Genomic DNA, 19,732 nt, shown 5'->3' with positions numbered 1-19,732 from the left:
AGCTCAAGTCGAGATTCACATCTGTGTTATTTATTCACTTTTGGGCCTAGTTTCAACACTCATAGTTAAGTGCACAATCACTGACGATGAGAAATCTTAATGGTTTTCAAAAATTACCAAAAAATCAGTAACATATCAAATCAGAAGCTCACATTATAAAAATTAGCTGATCATGCTTGAATTAAGTAATTATTCTCAATTTTTTTCTTTTCAGAGCCATAGAATTGATAGTAACTTCTAACTGTGTAACTTTGTATTATTCAGTTTGGAAAGTAAATATTTTTGTCTAAATTATTTACCTCTTAAAAAAGAAAAGCATGCCTCAAGTTTACAATGGTAGACTGAGCTTGTTTCCTTTCATGCCTAAGGTTTGCTACAATCACAAATAAAGGGAAAACACTGACAAAAATCCATAATCATGAGAAAAATAAAAAGGAGCCACTAAAGGCAGAGATTTCCAAAAGCTCATAGAGGAGATGGCATGGTTAGCAGAGGCCAGGACATGCAAAGGGTTAAAGCAGAGATTTCTGCAAAGCGGAAAGCCTTCTGCAAAGGCTCATACAGACACAGAAAGACAGATACTATATGATCTCGCTTATATGTGGAATATAAAAATGTCACTCTTACAGCACCAGAGTAGAACAATGGATGCTTCAGTGACAGCCTTTCCCAGCTCCTTTCTTTCCCTGGGCTCCTTACCACCTCCCTTTATACCCTCTAAAGTCCTGAAGTCCTGAGTACTGGGAAACTAGCTATAGATTTGTTGTTCAAATAAAAATAAATAGGTTACTCTTCTTGTCCTGGTAATGAAACTGACAGATAAGTAACTTTATCCCATAAAACAACTTAAAGGTCATAGGAACCATTGGCTAGGTTGTATATGACTCCCAATGGAATGGAAATCAAACAGCAAAAGAGGGGGAAAAAACAAAAAGAGTGGAATAAAAATTCTTAATTTTGCTGTATTTTAGTTCATGAACATATATCAGAAAAACACAAACTATGTACATTTTAATTCAAAATTATGCAAACCATTTGGAATAGTGCTATGAATCCTTTTATTTTATTCCAAAAAATAAAATATGAACCAACCAAATGCTCATAAGGAAGAGGCATTTGGTGATGCTGGCTTTTATCTGTTTTTAATTGTCTGTAATATTCAGCATGGACAATTTTCCATGTTTTCCTCTCAGTACGTCTGCAAATTGTAACAGGGTGAAGGTTAAGACCGCTGTGGGTACAGTCACAAAGGAAACATTTGAAGACAAGGCAGGCTAGCTCTTGCTCCTGGTATCTCATTATACCTTTTGGCAACGGTGTTTCTCCTCAAGGATTATTGACCTTAATTTTTGTAGCATCTCTAGGTTATGAGTCAAAGTAGCTTTCAGATTTTTATAGATTGCGGTGTATATGATGGAATCCACAAAGTTTGCTGAAGCCCCCCAAAATATTTTTTTTCTGGAAGCTTTTAGTCCTTTATCTTGCAATAAATATGTAGATCCTTTGAGATTTAACTCAGAAAGCTGGCCTTAGAAGTACTATCTAGGATTTATGAACTTACTATTCTCCAGCTAACTGCCAATGAAAAGCTGTACTTTTTGTGGTAATTTATGTGGATAACAGCGTCTTTAAACTGATGAAGTTATCTTTAAAATTACCTGTTTTCCTTATTTATATAGACTTAATTGAAAATTTTTTGTCCCCTCCCACCATATGATTAATAAAATGTTGAAAACTAAAAATAGTAACAGTCAAAATAATATTGCAAATGTAAAATTATCTGAAAGGCACTTAAGAATAGAAAATCAATTCCTCCAAAAATCATTCTTAAAATAAAGAGACTGAGAAAAGAATGTGATGTGTTGCAAACATCAAGTTCTGGTTTATCTTTCTTACAAAGATGTTTATTTTATATTAGAGTGCTTTAAGAAACTATTGATTTCTACACCTTATATAACACTGTGGATTTTATAAGTCAGACAATTGTTTTCTTTAGTCTTCAACAGCAAAGTGAATTGTATGCTTCCTAGAGCAGAAGGCTGCTTTGTGCATAACTGGTAGTCTTCTACCTGGTACACAGAAGGGAAGGCTACATCATCAAAAATGGTAACACTATCTTTTTCCTGTTTGTCATATATCAAATCTTTTTTTTTTTCTTTTGCATATAAAAATAAAGAAAACCCCAAACTGACAAAACATATTTACTTTCAATTCCTAGGCAGTTTTGCTTGAAAAAACAAATTGAACAATGGCATTTGTCAATATTTTTATAACTTTCTTTAGCTTAAAAGTGCCCTTAGTAAAGCTCTTGTATTTGGTTACAGTCAACATTCAAATAGAATTACTTTTTTAATCAGCTAAGTCACGAAAAAGATATAGGTAACTTAGACAAAGTCCACTGAGCCAGGAAAACTTGTTCTTTTTACTTACACATAGGCACAATCCCTATTACTCAAATACCCCATTTCCCCTCTATCAGCTCAATGGTGAATATTTTAACCTAACAAATAATTATAATTTATTATAATTTAAGGTAATTAAAATTATATAACTATAAATTGAAGCAAACTAATTCTGATTAAAGTCAGAGCTAGAACTCTAAAAAGACAATCAATCTGCAATTTTTATATTTATTTTTGACCTCATGGAGTTGGGAGAAATTCTTCATCCTACTCTTTAGCCTGGTGGAGATTTCACATAAATGGAAGTTTCCAGAATACAAGGTGGGGCAAAAGTAGGTTTACAGTTGTGAGTACATGAAACACAGAGTTTACTCTTGTAGTATTATTTATTAAGTAGTGTATTATTTTCCATAGGAACAACTGTAAACCTACTTTTGCCACACCCTCCGTGGCCCTATGACTGAAATGTATTTTTAAAATATAACTGCTGGTATTTATAATAACATGCTGTAATATTGACAAGTAAATATTTTTAAGCTAACTAGAACAGCTATGTGTCATAATAGCTTCTCAAAGATGCCTCAGTTGGCATCATTAACCCAGGGTTTTGAGTTGGCCCAGACTCACCATCAACCAGTGTGAGTCACAATTAACCTGAAAGTCCAATTTGAAGATCCTCGTACTAGAAATAGCATCTCAGAAGATTTTCGAAACAATGCTTTTTTTGTAAGGATGCCTGAATGTCATGGACATCTGTCCCTGTTAGGGATTATGTCCCAATGTCAGGGTACAAGGCAGCCTGCTCCATTTAATCAGCACCTCTCAATTTTCTCAGATCTTTTCAGAACAACAAATAGCTCAGGGTAATTTTTACATTCATGCCTATTATTTCTCAAAGGCTAGAAAATGATCTGACAAAGTAGTGCATTATGGAGAGATATTTCCTGCTACAATTTACTGTCCTTAGTTATAATAATCCAAGAGAAATCAAACTGGTATAAGACAAAGTGTTTGTTTTTTTATTTTCTTCTTTTTTCCCTTGTTTCCTTCAAATGCAAAAATATGTGCCAGTTTGCTTTGGCAAATATTGATCACATTCTACTTGCCAAAATTTAAATAAGTTATTGATAGTGATTGGTAGTTGGTAAATGTTTGTGTGCATATTTAAGTAGATGCAGGTGTAGAATCAGCATACTTTATATATTGTTAAGCACATTTCTTGGCACTCATGTCCCATGTCATATTTGGACTTACTCTTGTCACCGTTAACCCGCTGTGTATCTGTGTTAAATGTACATGAACAGTAATTTCCCATTCCTGAACCCAAGTAAATTATCACTGTGTAACTTCTTCAGTGTCTACAACACACGCCACTTTGCAACACACTTTATTTCTATCTCATATTATATGTAAATGTGGAAGCATAATGTGGAAGGCTTAACTTACTACTAAGGCATTGGAAAAAACTGAATTGTACTCTAGATTCTAATGGCTCTTTGAACCCTATATATATCCTTTTATATATAAAGGGGGTAGGGGAGCCCAGCTGGTGTGGCTCAGTGGTTGAGCATTGACCCATGAACCAGGAGGTCAAGGTTCGATTCCCAGTCAGGGCACATGCCCAGGCTTCCAGCTCGATCCCCAGTGGGGGGCGCAGGAGGCAGACGATCTACGACTCTCTCTCATCATTGATGTTTCTCTCTCTCTCTCTGTCTCTCTCTCCTTTCTTCTCTCTGAAATCAATAAAGACATATCTTTAAAAAGGGGGAGTGGGGAGGAAGGAGAGGGTAAAGTGGAATAAATGGTAACAGACGGAGACGACTTGGGTTGGTGAACACAGGATATTATAGAATTGTACATTTAAAACCTATATAACTTGATTAACCAATGTCACCTCAACAAACTCAATACAATTAAAAAAAAATCCTTTAGAACTTATGGCAGCAAAAATGTACACTAACGAGATTTTATTGTCAGAGTCAGCATAAGATTAAAAGTACACAATAAAAACGCTTTTCACTTTCATCTGCCTTTAATGTACATTTCTATTCTTCGAGAACTTATTAAATTTATTTGAGACTCAAGCTGTCGGCTGCAAGTTCAGCTAAGTGCCTGCAAGAGGTATATGATTCTTTGAAATAAAGGTGTGAGCATTCGGGGACAGTGTGCATGTAGAGGAAGCATGAAGATCAAAAGAGATACTAATTCTGTCTGCACCTGAAGCTTCCTGTCCTTAGACTTCAGCTAGAGTTGCTTCAGATACTTTTAAGAAATAAAGACAACCTCTCTCCACTCTGACATGACACTTGATTTTACGTGTTAAGTAGAAAATGTGTCTGTACCCAAACTCAGCAATTCCTAAGTGATATAGGCAACAGAAAGTTATATAAAAGCTCTTAAAACAAATAATTTTAAAACAGATTAAAGAAGATTAAATGTTAAGAGCACATTGGGCCCTAGTAACAGAGTTACTAAATAATAGATACTTGAAGCTCTAATAACTTCAATATGACTCATCTCTCAGAAGCACAAACACAAGGAAATGCCACATAATATCCTATCATGCCCTGCAATTCTAACTTACAGAACAAAATCAAATTGCTGATAGGTACTGGTATATATGCCAAAATAAAATGTCTATTTTTCCTTAACATGTAATACTAAAAAACCTAGTAGTGAAACAATATCTTTATTCCTTGAAAATTTATTTGACAGAAATATGCCAGTATTAAGCAATTAAAGGGGTTGTCTCTCCTCATTACTTAAACACAACGAGAAAACCCCACACATTTTATTTCTTGCACAAAAGAATTTGGTGGGATGTAATTTTGCATGCAGGGATCCTTTTTCCTCTAATTCCTTTCCCTGGGGATTAAATTATTTTCAAACGGTAACAAGCTTTTCAAATCCTCTCTCAACTCATTTTAAAATGTTGCAAAAAGCAAGTCTTGCTATATTGGATTTGTAGAAGTCTCAGGTTAACTTCAATTCCTTTTATATATCAGTATGTAGAAAAAGACAGGCTTCTTTTATCAATTAATGTGAGAGGGATAAAACTCAGAATTTCCTTCTTCGACTTCTGATTCTAAATAAATTTGCTACCTCCACTTATTCTGAAAAATAAAGCCAGATTAAGAAAGAGTACTATATTTTATTGGCTGCTCGCATAAACAGACCGTGAGACAAATCCAGAAACAGGCCTACACGTCATCTTCATTCCTCTCTCTGAGACACAGTAGGTGAAGCACCTGTTTTACATCCTCGGGACTGTCAGCAGGCGTCAATCTATTTCACTTCACCCTCAAGTGATTGCACACGGTTTTGAAAACTGAAATGCTTTGTATTTTTAAAAACTGAGCAATAAAAATAAAGAATATAAAATTGTAATGTTCACTTTGCGTCAATGCAAAATGTCCCTCTCCAAGATTCATGAAGTGTCTTGCTTTGCTGATGTAAGGACATTCTATAAATGTGCAGTACTGGTGAAAATTGTGCTAACAAGAGCTAGATATTCCTACAGGAGCCACTCAAAACTCTTTTATTGGTCTTCTAATACAAAACCTGGAGTTGGCTTCAGAACTTTAGTTAAATAATTTTACAACATTCTCCTCATATTAATCGGTGCATTTATACACCTAGAGATATATGTGGGTGTGGCTCTATATTTTATATATTTCTAATTTTTTAAATCCAGTTTCTAGGTCTCAAATACTTCACAGGTATTTCAAGGTAAAACCTGAATGTTGTGAGTTCAGTTTGCATGGAAATTTCCCCCAATTAAATAAATTAGTTGCATTAAATTAATGTTATGGAACCTTTAGAAAGAAACTGCTAAAGTCTGCCTAAGGTGAAATACATGTTTAGGGGAGAAAGAAAACAGACCAGGAATAACAACCAGAATAATTTTTGACTGGTGTGTATTAACTCAAATTGACTTTCTCAAAGAAAGAAATCACTTCTGAAACCTAAAATGTTGGTGTCAATCATTCGGGTCCATTTTCGCGGCAGAGTGCTCTGATTTTATCTGACCGGACTAAGCATCTTGCGCTATGTATGAGACAGACCGTGCTATTTATTTTTTCTTCAAATGTCCATGTTCCTTCCTTCAGCTCTTTGATGAACAGCGTTAGATAAACTCCTTGAGTCTGGGGACTGTGTCTCCTGGCCCAGAAGCCCACAGCAGGCACTCGCTGGGCGGGCCGGGACCGATGCGCGCTGTTAGCACACCGCTGCCCCTCGAAGCCCCGGAAACAGGGGTGCCCTTCAGAACACCAGTCCCAGCCAAGGGCAGGCGAAATGGTCCTGGGCAGCGCTGGCTCGCTGTGAAGTGCGGAGGGCTTTCTTATTGGGGTCTTCTTGTGGAATAATATTTGATAAAGCCTGATAAGCTCTACCTTTCCTCTCTCCTCTGGTCATCTCTTAGAAGCACGAAGAAGCTTGGAGGCTGTCTATCTGCCCCCCCCCCCCCCCCCCCCCCGCCAGCATCCCTCACAGAGGGAAGGCACAGTCAAGGTCAGAGGCCTCAAGAAAACTTTCTTAATTCATCTTTTCTACTTAATCTCATAGAAAGCCGTGTAGGTAGGAATTAGGTTACCTGGAAGAGAAGATTATAGCAATAAAACAGAAACATTAATTAAAAAGATCAACTACATTGCAAAGCCTTCTCATTTTTGTAATATTCATTCCTATTCCCACCTTAGGTAACAAACAGTATCCTACACTTGCCATCACACTGCTTCTGGCTCAACCAGGGAGCTCCTTTCTGATTTTTTTGTTTTTCATTTAAAATCAAATTTCCTTATATTATTATTACGCTTGTAAGTGTTTTATCTTTCTGTATGGGCTGTTAAAATTATAACAAATATTGTGGGTTAAGTGTATCTGAAGGACCTTTTGTCTTCATTTTTAAAATAGTTTTGAGAAGGATATTTGCTATGTGTTTATTTTTTAATGGACTATTTTGGAATTTAAACAATATTTAAAACTACTTCTTTACTATGATCCACATACATTTTTTTGCCATTTTACAAATTGAAATGCATTTAACTTGAGGATTTACTGATATGTTACTGAATATAAACATGTTTATAATTTTTCAGGACAGGGAAATTCATGGAGGCAGCAACTTTCTCTTAAGGCTTTGCCTTCAACACACAGTAGGCTTCTTTTATTACTTCATAAATTAATGAATTGCTATTGACATTCTATTTTTCTCAAATTCATGCCATCGATTTCTTCCATTATGTGTGTTCCCAGTCTTTCCTTTTCCATTACAAGGACCTATTTCTTAGCTACCTAATTTTGCTTTCATGAGACACTCTGGACCTACCTAGGCCCTTCTAACTTGTTCACATGCCATCGATACTTCGGGGTTTCAGATGTTCAGCTAGTGTGTATCTGTGTGTAGCTCTGAAAGTGACTTCTTTTCATTTTGGCAAACAATCACCGCCCAGCGACCTCCAAAGCCCCCATCGCACTCACTCTTCTCCTTGGGACCTCTCACATGGCCATGATATAGAACTTTAAACTTAAATGGCAATGCCTGTCCCAGCAGGGGTGCCGGGGACTCTGCGTCAGTGTTGCAGACACGGGAATTTCCGGCTGCCAGCCAGCCAGGTTCAGCCGCCCATTGAAAGTGCCCACCAGCTGGCTCTGGGCTTCATCGCCAGCGCCTTCCCCACGGCTCAGAGCCCACCTGGCACAGTCACCACCTCTCCCTGTCCAGAGAGGCGAAGACCAGGGCAGAGCAGGAGGGAGGGGAGGCAGCCTTCATATGTTGTAGTCAGGTCTCCAAGTGACTTCCCCAGTTGTTAGATATTTTGAATAGCACTCCAGGAAGTTGGATAAAGAAGAGATATCTAGTGTCCTTATAGGAAGAGAGAAATAAGCCATTTAAAATCCAATGGCTGTCCTGTTGTGTGCAATAGTGTTTTGTGCAGTAACAGGATCCCTAACCTAATCTTGGCAGTTAAAGATGCAGTATCAGAGGAAATGCCCCTTAAGAGGTACAGCCAAGAAAACTGGGGTGAGCTATGGACAGGGCAGGGGGAACCTCCTGTGTGGAGGCTCCAAGGCTGAGCAGGCTCCTGACGTCTTGGGAGAACATGAATATTTCAATGGGGGGAGCACGGAGACTGAGAGAGGATTGGGTGAACATGAGAACTGGGGGAACAGAAATCACAGGATCCCGTGTGCCAAGGTAAAGAAATCGTCCAACCTTTGTCTCCTCAGCCTAGCAGAGTTTGCTCTCTGACATGGAAATCGGATCAAGTCCCCTAACTTCCCTGAAACTGTTCCATTCACCCCTCAGTTCCCAAAGGAGCAAGCCCAAGCTTCTATCTGCACTTCACTAGAATCATATTTACAAAATGGTACTGATTTGTTCTTAATCATGGAAGGATCACTCCTCTTTATACCCATCACAACACTTAAATGGCCATATATAATGGTAGCTAAGAGCACGGACCGTGGAGCCAAGAAGCCTGGGGAGGACTCTGGGTTGTGCCCATGATTAGTTCTATGATATAAAAGTTATTCAACCACCCAGCCCTTATCTGTAAGACACGGATAATCACAGAACACGCAAAGTGTGCAGGAGATTGCCTGACCAGAGCAAGCATCAGCAACCATTTATTTTTCTTAAATTATAACACTGGCACCAAGGAAATGGTCACAGTATAGGAGAAAGCCATTATATACACACACACACACACACACACACACACATATATATAAAATATTTTTTCTGAATAAGTATTTGATCACAGAATAACATCTTCTTCCAGGTATTATATAGTATGGACAGCTAGAAGGCAGAAAGTTATAAGTGCTTAATTTAAAGTTATCTCAGTCAAGTACATTAACATATTTTAATAACTTCCTACATCATAGTAATAAGCCTGAAGCAGTTCCAGGATGTGTAGGCTGGGCTGGGGAGGCAGCCCAGAAGGAAACTAGATAAAGTGTAAACAATTCCAAAGATTATAGGCAGTTAATGGAATGGTCAGGGTAAGATTATATCTTCATTTTAAAAGGACATCAAGAAATAATTTAGGCAAATTAGATAGTTAAAACTATATCCAGGTAATAAAAAGCATACTGAATTACTGATATTATTTCAAATTCTTTTTTTCTCTTCCAGAACCATCTTTACAACGCTCATCAAAGGATGTCGCTGTATTTATAATAATTAGTGACAAGACCTAAAATTTCTTTTACTGTAGAGAAAACCTGATTGCCTCACCACCTGAAAGGAACAAGTGACCTCCATTCCAGCCTCACTAGTCTCAAATTAACCTCTGTAAATACATTAGTATGCTCAGTACCACCAGGGACACAACTCTAAACTCATTTAAAGGCATTAGCATTTATAAAAACCCAGCCAGGAGAGGGAAGAATGTAGCATGTGGCCTGGCATTAGGAAAACTAAGCAGTCTATCAAATTTTCTCATTACTTTTATTTTTTATTATTTTTGCATATTCTCTTTGAATGGAGGCTATCGGTTTCTTTTTATCTACATCTAATAAAGGCCAATTATGCAAAAAGTTCTACAAAATTCAAAGGAATTTTTCAATAGCCACAGCCAGATGCATCAAATGCTTCCCCTTAAGGTTGTTTTCATACATCTTTATCTTAAAACCGCTCCTGCTGCAGAAGGGATATCAAAATTGCACCTTTTAAGTCTGTGTTCCTTTTTCTAAACCCCTGGAATGAAGGACTTCTATTTTTCTTTAATGAAACTGGGGGTGGTGGTGTCATGTTCTCAGGACATTAGTACGAGTTAGTAATTGAGCCAGCGTCATCCTTTACGTTGTACAATTTAGGCGGTGCGGAAGGGCTCATAAAGCGAGCCTCGGTCTTTTAGAGTACACCGCTTCAGATTATAATTATGCCCAAAGGCGCAGCAGAGGGTTTCTGACTACAGATAAAGAAATAAACCAGTTTTCTCTGCTTTTCCAGAAAATCAAACTCTCTCCTGTCCACGGTCCCCGGTTCCTGCGCATGCAGAGCCCGACCAGAGCATGCAGCCGTTTCCTGTTTGCTTCCTGTCCTCCCTCCTTTTTTGGGGGTTTTTTTTGGCTAGAAATATTGCTTGCATACACATTTGTCCAGAAGGGAAATCAAACTACTATTTAATTTTTTAATTCAATGTATTGGGGTGACAATGTTTAATAAAATGCTTAAGCTTCAAGGGTAATGTCTATGATACATGATCTGTTCATTGCATTGTGTGCCCACCACCCAAAGTCAAATCATCTTCTGCCACCGCGTATTTGACCCCCCTTAGCCTTCGATACCCCGTGCCCTTCCCTCTGGTAACCACCACACTGTTGTCTGTGTCTAGACATTTTTGTTTGCTTGCTTTTTTTTATTATTTCCAGTTTTATATCCCACACACGAGTGAAATCACATGGCTCTTAGCTTTTTCTGTCATCTGATTTCTTTCACTCAGCATGACTTTCTCAAGGCCCGTCCCTGCTGCCGCAATGGCAGTTCATGCTTTCTCGTGGCTGAGTAGTGCTCCACTGTGTACCTGAACCACGCCTCCCCCTTTTAATCACCTATCGAAGAACAGTCCAGCTGTTTCCATGTCTTGGCCACTCACTGTGAATAATGCAGCAGTGAACATAGGGGTGTGTACATCTTTGAGAATAAATGTTTTCAGGTTTTTCGGGTAGATCCCCAGAGGAGGGGTTGCTGGGTAATAGGGTAACTCTATTCTTAATATTTTGAGGTGCCTCCAAGCTTGTAACTGCCATGACTTTAAAACACTTCATACATATAATACCTCTCAATAGGGAGGAATTATGCAAGGGTGCAAGAAATTACCATCTGATATATATTGTAATTTTAAAGATATCTAAATTTTAGATCTTTAATAAATTATAATCTTCAACAAAATATGCAAATATTTAATATAAAACCGATTGCAAAGTTGAAATTGCTAAACATTGCATTGTATAGATACTTTAGTGATTTTTAACAAATCCAAAATAAAAGATAAAGATTAATCTCTAAAATTCATTCAGATAGTAAAAATTCCAAATTTCTACAGACTTATGTGACTAGACTGCTTACCAAATTATTGAGGTTTTTAGTCTAGAAACAATGCACTAGCCACGATGTAATCTAAAGGGCCATCCATTGCCGATCGGATAAAGAAATCTGGGACATATACACAATAGAGTAGAACTTGGCCATTGGCCGTAGCTTTTAGTAGCGGTTAAACACCATTTTAATTTCAGCCCAGCATCGACGTTTGCAGTGTATTAACTTCAGAAAGGACCGACCTGCAGCTCTGCTCTGTTGCACAGGCCATGTTTTCTCTTTCTTTCAATTTAAACTAAGTCTCCCTATTGTCTCATACGTTTCTCTTGACACTAACACTATGTACTGTATTCTATGGGTGGCCTTTCCTGAGGATAATTTTAAAAATCTGTCTTTTTCCAATTATGAGAGGTGTTCTATAAATTCTTTGGGGTATATTTGTCTTGAGATGTGTGCCCATAACTCCCATTAATGTTGCCCATTTAAACTTGATCTAATGCTTTCCTTTTCTCTCTAAGCGACTCCAGCCTCGCGTTGATGTGGTTTTGTTTATAATCTCTCTACCACCCCCCCTTTCCTACATGCAGCCTCTCTCAAATGCTTTGCATGGAGGTCATTTATGAAATTGTACATCACAAAGTAATATAAGACCAACTACTTTTCTTGAAAGGTAAAGTACTATTGCTTCTTTTCCAGATGCTATACTGCCAATATATAAAATACAATATTTAAGCATGGTCAACTGAGAAAGAGTAATTTTGAACTAAAACAAACTTAGCTGTAAAAATAACTTGATTAAATTCATCAATGAAACAAGGACCCGTGGGAATTAATGTTGCAGAAGTTATGTCCTAGACAATATTAAAAAAATGGCACACTCCTCATTTTAAAGTTGAGAATATATTACTGGCCTGCAATTTTATTTATTACTGTGAACATGTAATACAATTCTTTTTAATACACATTCTCTTGAATGTAAGCAATCTGTGAAAAGTCCCTGTCTTTATATCATTTTCTTCAGCTTTTATTTTTCTGCTTTCAAAATGCCTCCTCATATCCACATTTTTAACTCATTCAATACCCTAATTTCCAGAACACAACCCCCCATTATGACAATGAACTTCAGCTCTATTCCACTTGACTTTTCTATAATATGTATAGTATTATAGATATTATATAATATCATTTACCTACAGGTACATCTCAGGACTTGTCAACACCAGGATGTACGGTTTTTAAGAACTGGATATTGTGATACAGCTTTTTTATTTCCCTATGATTTTTTTTTCAGTTTTATTGAGAAATAACTGACATATACCACTGTGTAAGTTAAAGGCATACAGCATGATAGTTTGATTTACAGATACTGTTAAATGATTAACACAATAAGCTCATCTAACATCTATCTTATCAAATAGATACAATTAAAAAAAAAGAAAAAAGGGGGAAAATCCCCTTAAGACAATACTCTGCTATCTTTCATTACCCTTGTAGCTAACCCTGTCCGTGATGAACCTGTTCTCACAGTGTATCACCCCAATGAAGTTTCATTTCACAAGGTATTTAGCTTGAATACTGTGCCCATCAGCTCTAATTCACTTGCTATTCCAACTTTCTATCACAATCCTGTGGTCAAAATAAACCTTGGATACTCCCAGTCATTTCATTTCTCAGGTCCAGCTCCAGGTAGCTCAGTAATTATTAAGAAAAATATTCACAGAAAGACTCCATTACAAACAGAAGGTTTCCAGCTTTCTCTGGCAACTCTATTAAATTCATGGATTAAAAAAATAAAATGTTTCCAATCAACTTCTCGGGGCCTTTTCTCTTCTCCACTATCACTGCTTTGGACCTCGAGCCGCCCAGCCCATTGGCCTTGTTTCCAGCACAGCGCCTTAGCCCGCTAAGTAAAAACAATAGCGCTCTCTTCTTTCCTTTCTTATCTACAATAATTTCCACTTTCCCTTTGTCTACCCTTCAGGCTCAAGGGAAACAACTCCCTACCCTTCCCAAGGCTGCAATCTTCTGCCGCCTCCAGAATCATATAAAATTTTAGTTTGCTCCTCTCCTGTGGCTTTCATCTTTTACTCTCTCGCCTCTCCCTTCATTTTCTGCCCCTCCTCCTTCCATAAATTCCTAACAAAAATGTTAACGCAAGCTTTTTCTAACATACCTTTCTTAGGGTATCACTCTATACCCTGCTTTCCTTTCTAAGCCAGGCTTATTTTACAAAGATGATTTGTCTTTACTGGGTTTGTATTTTAACCCCCATTCTTTCTTAAATCCACTCCAATCTCATCATTTTATAATTCTGGAAAATAGTGTTGATGATGTTTTACATGCAAAAGCAGGCAATCTTTTACTGACCCTCACATTGCTTAAACTGTATTATATTTTTGTACCACAACTTTTTACCTATTTGTCTATTGAGGGAAATCTGGTTGCTTCCATATCTTGGCTATTGTAAATAATGCTGCAATGAACATAAGGGTGCATATATTCTTTTGAATTAGTGTTTTGAGTTTCTTTCAGTAAAAACCCAGGAGTGGAATCACTGGGTCATAAGGCTGCATTCTTGATTTTACACTGATCTCAATCCCTTCCCATAGGACACCTTCCTCCCCTGATATCTGAGGCACCGGTATGTTCCAAGTATTCTCTTTCTCAACTATGTTAACAAATTCTAAATCTGTATTTCTTGGCCTAATATTTCTCTTCAATATCAGACCTATATTTCTAATATTTTCTAAAACGCCACATTATTTTGAAATGGGTATCCAAACCCAAAGTTCCCAAAACAAAACCATCACCTATATCTTTGGAGAAATAATTATTTTTTTTACCTTAAAAATGAATCATTATGTCCTTATAGTGTTATATCCAAGTGCTCTGATTTTATTTAATCTCCTAGCTCAGATCTTCTCATATCAAGTTGTTTGCTTTTTTAAATTACACTATTCCATTTTAATTATCTCTCTTCATAGGATTATTTTTAATTAGCTACAATTATTTTGATTGAAATGGCAAAAATCTAACTCCAGTTGGTTTCTAACTCCAATTGGTTTAAACAAACAAACAAAAATTATTGGGCCAAATGATTTAAAATTCATAAGGAACCTCAGCATGAGGCATGGCTGGATCCAAACATGCAGCTGACAGTGTCAGTTGTTTGTACCTCTCCTTGCTGTAGCTTTGCTGACATCTTTGTTGGCTCACATTTCAAGCTCTTTCTGTTTGTTCCCATAGTGGTGCTCTCATCTAATTTCTATCAATTTAGGGTTGTGATTAATATAAAAAGCCTGTCACTTGATAGTTCCAAATAATTTATTATAATCAATAAGTATTACCTACACTTGATTTGTTATATATCTTCTTAGAATGACCAGGAGTTGTGCTTGAACTGGCCAAGTCTAAGACTCATGCCCATCCTATAGTGAGGACTATGTTATTATCTATTCAATATTTAAAAACTCAGAATACAGGAAGCTTGATGCACAAAAAGAAAAATGCTTGACAAGATAAAAACAGATACTAATTATCTCAAATACAAATCTGACACTTGACAAATACAGCCCAAATTTTTGACTATGGCATTCAGAGCTCTCTACACACTGCCCACTTGGCTTTTTCCTTCCACCTCTCACTAATTCCTGCCTTCTAACAGCCCAATCCTTGACACACTGGGACTCCTGGCTCCTTGAAGTATGAACCATAAATTACTTGCTTTTAAATTTCCAGCACTGGGTATGATGCTGAGAAGAATGTGCCTGGAGGAGTTCTGGGCATACAGTATAAGCTCAGTAAATATTTGTGAACTTAAGTCTCTGTAAGCAGCTGAAACTGTGCAGGAAGCAGCTTGAAATAAACATTTTAATTTACCAATGCAAATGGGGGAAAATACAACATGCATTTACATTAAAACAATCTTTATAGGGACAAAATTACTTGTTTATTGTGTCTTGATATTTGAAGTTTATTTCAGGAACACATTGCTCAAATAAAAATTAAAAATTAAAAAGAATAAGGACTGGCAGTCCTCACTCTCCAAATGTTTCCAAAATTTAGTCCAAAATGTACATTTCCATCAGACTTTCCTCAATTAATTACCCATAGCTACAGTGGAGTTACTTCTCATTGTAACACTTTGGCACAGTTTTCAGCTATTCAGTAATTATTCCAAATATTAAATAATATTCTCCACATATTTTGCAAAGACAAATACAGCTATATCAGTTTTAACTGAAACTCTAACAATTAATCAAAAGAAGAAATCAAATTTTTAACAAGTCCATGCAAAAATAGCATTAAAACTGTCACAAAACACATTAATCTACTTTATAAATATAGTTAAACACAATTATCTTTCCTACATAAAGCTATATTTTACATAGTGTTAGTTCTCTCTGATGTAGGAAATGTATCTGCATGGTTTGATCACTATAGGATATAGAATTTAATATAATATTTTACTTAAGATCTCAGAAAACACGAAGAGCATATCTGACACATCCTAAGCATCTATCCACAGGTCATATCCAAGTTCAACAGAGACAGGAAGACATTTTGGCAGATGATCTCAAGAAGTATGTCTGGAATTGCAATGGATATTTTATTACAGAAGTTGATATGCCAGGTCTTGATGAACCTAAGAACAATTTAATCTTCATAGTCATTTTTCATTTATGCTTTCACTCTTTCAAAAAAAAAATCCAGATAAATGGGGGGGGGGGGTAAATTGGAACTATATACATATGGTTATTTCATACTCACTGTAAACTTAAACTAGAAAATAACTTACTCAAGGGAAGGCATCATTCCTCATCTACACATGTTGCTTACCTAACACAACACATGGTGGTATGTATGTGCAACAAAGATGTAACTGTGTTACAATACAATGAGTTTACACAAATTGAGGTTCTAGCCAGTCTGTTGAGACTAAAACAAAGACCCAGACTATGAGTCACCAATCAGAAACTCCCCACAAACCCAGTGGCCAGATGAGTGGCCAGGGTATTAGAAACCTGACCCCCACACCTAGCTGATGAAGCTGATCCTGGGCTTGCTGCAGACCACAGTGGATGGCATCACGCATCTGGAGACCAGGCACCTGCAGCAGGACCTGGAGCTGGAGAAGCAGGGGCACAGTCAGGCCACCAGGGAACAGGAAACCATCCTCACCCACTTAATGTGTCAGGCGGTCAACTTCTTACAGTCTGGAGCCACAAGTAGCCTGGAGCTCCACCTGCCTCACCTTTCCCTGGACTCTAGGTGTGATGTTGGAGGTGGGCAGCAGGCCCAATCATCCAGGCAACCTGACCAGCTAAGTCACCAACTGAGTGATTTGGAAGCTGCATTTGTCAGTCATGACCTGTCCAACCATGGGATTGACATCTCTACCATATAACTCCAGATTCCATGACTACATGACCTACGCAGGAGACATACCAGGAGGACAAGAACACTTCGGGCTTCACTGACCTTGGTATCAGTGAGAACAAGCTCTGCATTGATTTGATGACTGAAAGGTTGAGTCAGAGCGACAAGAACTATGTTGATGATGCCCTTTTGCAACATTCTGGCTGGAGAGGACAAGCATCCTGGGGGAAGAAGTTTCCAACCTACTGCTGTAAGGCATCTGCCTAGCTTGATGCAAAAAATGTGGTTGTTCTAAGTGGCTGCAGCTCTGTCTTCTCGGCCTTGACCATGGTTCTTTGGGATTCAGGTGAGGCCTTTCTGACCCCCACCCCCTTCTATTCTGGCTTCAACTTTACTTCCCACCTGTAAGTGAAAGTTGAGCTGATTCATGTCTATCTGGACTGTGAAATCACTGAGGTGAACACCCGTCCATTCCAGCTGACTGTGGACAAGTTGGAGAAAGCACTGCCTGAGGCTAGGCTTAAGAGGGGAAAGGTCAAAGGCCTTGTGCTCATCAGCTCTCATAACCTTCTGGGAGACATCCACTCCCGAGACTCACTCAAGGAATACTTGGAATTTGCTGAGGTGCAACCTACATGTGATTACAGATGAGTTTTACATGGGGACTGTGTTTGATGAATCCATCACATTCCATGGTGTTCTGAGCATGAAAAGTTTACCTGACCCCAATAAGATCCATGTGATCTGAGGCACTAGTAGGGTTTAGGATCTCTGGCATGTGTTTTGGCACTCCGAACACCCACAACAAGGAGAAGGGAGCTTTTGGTTTCCTCCACAGCATCTCTGCGATCACCAAGCACAAGATATGTTGGCTAATCCAGGTCAGAGAATAGACTGACAAAGTGTACTGCCCATTAATCACTCCAGGCTGCAGGCAGCTCACAGGTACATCACTAACGAGTTGAAGGCATTGAAGACCCCTTTTCTCAATCATGGCTCTAGTCTCTATGTCTCGATCAACTTGAAAAAATACCTGGACCCATGCATATATGAGGAAGAACTGCTCTTTTATCGCTGTTTCTTGGACAACTAGCCAATATTGTCCCCTGGCAAGTATTACATGTGTAAGGAGCCTGGCTGGCTGACCTCATCATTTCAGATAAACCCCTCCACCTAAGTCACTATGCATCAGTGCTTCAGGAACTACTGGAGCAGTAGCAGGATTTGACAGTGAAGCAACTGAAGGATGCACAGAGGGAGTAGGTGGTCTGCCTCCCAATCAGCAGCTCCAGCCAATCACATGCTCGGGGTGTCCCTGACATCAGCCTCTGGTCCATAAAACTGTAGTACTGACCTGCTGCTGTGACAAAGCAAACAGGGGGCTCCTCCAGAAATGCCAGAAATGGGTCCAGCTGACCCAGTTGGTCATCACCCTCTAAACTGAGCACCTGTCATTTTTGGAAGCTTTGTGTTTTCTTAATCTTTGCTAGCCATTTTGTGGTGTGAAATTATTTTAGGGGGTTTTGGGTGGAAAAGTCTATAGGAGCAGGCCTTTAATTAAATATATGTTTATCACAAAGAATTAAAGAAACAGAAAACACTTGATGAGATAACTGAATCAATAGATTAGGAATGGAGAAGGTTCTGAAGAGCTGGCTCTCCTCCCAACCCATTGGATAATGTCTCCTTGTGTGAAGTTTAGCATTACATTGCAAATTAGGAGACTTGAATTCTAAGCAAATCAATAACCTAACATAAATTTGTGTTTTCTGTGTATGTAAAATTAAGATCTTGGATGATGTAATCCTCAAGTTCCACTTCTACTTTAAGATTCGGTGAATGGCCTATAGTTCAGGAAGAAAAGATAACTTTGACATTCCCCAGTGAATACAAAGATAAGTATGTATTGTCCAATGAATTCATAAACTTTGCAGTATTTTTGTGAAGCGAACAAAACTTGTCAACAATCTATATTTCATCAGAATTATAATAATATCTCTTGTTCATGTAACACTTTAATTGTAATTTATACTTTAGTTAGTAATCTACAAGGTTCTTTCAAGTACATTATCTTAATTGACCCTGATAACAATACACGTTTGCATAACCCTATGTATAATCAGAGGTGGTATCATCTTTCCATTCCCTTCCCCCATATTTGCATCTCCAACAGGAAGATAATTGACTTTTAGAAAACTTAAGTGATTCACTGAGGTGTACACAGCTGGCACTCACTGCCTTTTTTGACTAAGTCAATATTCTAAGTGAAAATGTCAATGCTATTTCTTCTTTTGTGCTGGATCTGTCTGCAGCCCAATTATGCCTTATTTGCTTTGATTTTTTCTTACAATTGAATGCCAAAATTCAGAGCCTGATGTTCAAGATCTCTCTCATAAGATGTAGACGCACCTATCCAACCACGTACTAGATCTTGTCAGCTGGATATTCTAAAACTATCTATGGTTCAACATTTTTTAACATGTCTCTCCTAAACCAACTTTTTAAACATATCCTGGTACAGAAAATGACACCATTCATTATTCATTTGCTTGAACTAAAAATTTTACACTCATCCTTTATATCATGCAGTCAGTCTTGGGTGGAGGAAAGAATACTGATAAGATTTAGTAAAAGACAAGGTCAGTAATAGACAACACCAAAGCACGCACTTGAGGTGGTGGGAAATAAAACAAAGAAGGATTAATAACTCTCCTTCTATTTCAAGTTGACAACTTTTCTTTTTGAGACTTTCCAATCTGGGTAACTTTAATGTCACTGGATAGAAATTTAGGCATTTTCTGTAACATATAAGAAATTATCTCTTTTGTAAGAGTAACTTTACAAAATAAAAAGGCTACAAATCATGAAAGACAAAAATATTTGATCTTTGATTTCTAGCCCC

At 37.7% G+C, this 19,732-nt stretch overlaps 1 protein-coding gene and 1 pseudogene across 1 annotated transcript in view; one reads left to right on the top strand and one right to left on the bottom strand.

Annotated features, from left to right (window-relative positions):
• Positions 1 to 19,732, bottom strand: part of CDH12 (cadherin 12) — a 510,823-nt gene that overhangs the window by 460,193 nt on the left and 30,898 nt on the right. The window lies entirely within an intron of this gene.
• On the top strand, positions 16,410 to 18,048 carry LOC107545913 (putative inactive 1-aminocyclopropane-1-carboxylate synthase-like protein 2 pseudogene; annotated as a pseudogene).

The sequence above is a fragment of the Miniopterus natalensis genome, chromosome 3 (genome assembly GCF_054644295.1).
Source record: "Miniopterus natalensis isolate mMinNat1 chromosome 3, mMinNat1.hap1, whole genome shotgun sequence".
Classification (NCBI taxonomy): domain Eukaryota; kingdom Metazoa; phylum Chordata; class Mammalia; order Chiroptera; family Miniopteridae; genus Miniopterus; species Miniopterus natalensis.
Note: the sequence above shows the minus strand (reverse complement) of the source record. Positions and strands in the feature narration are given on the sequence as shown.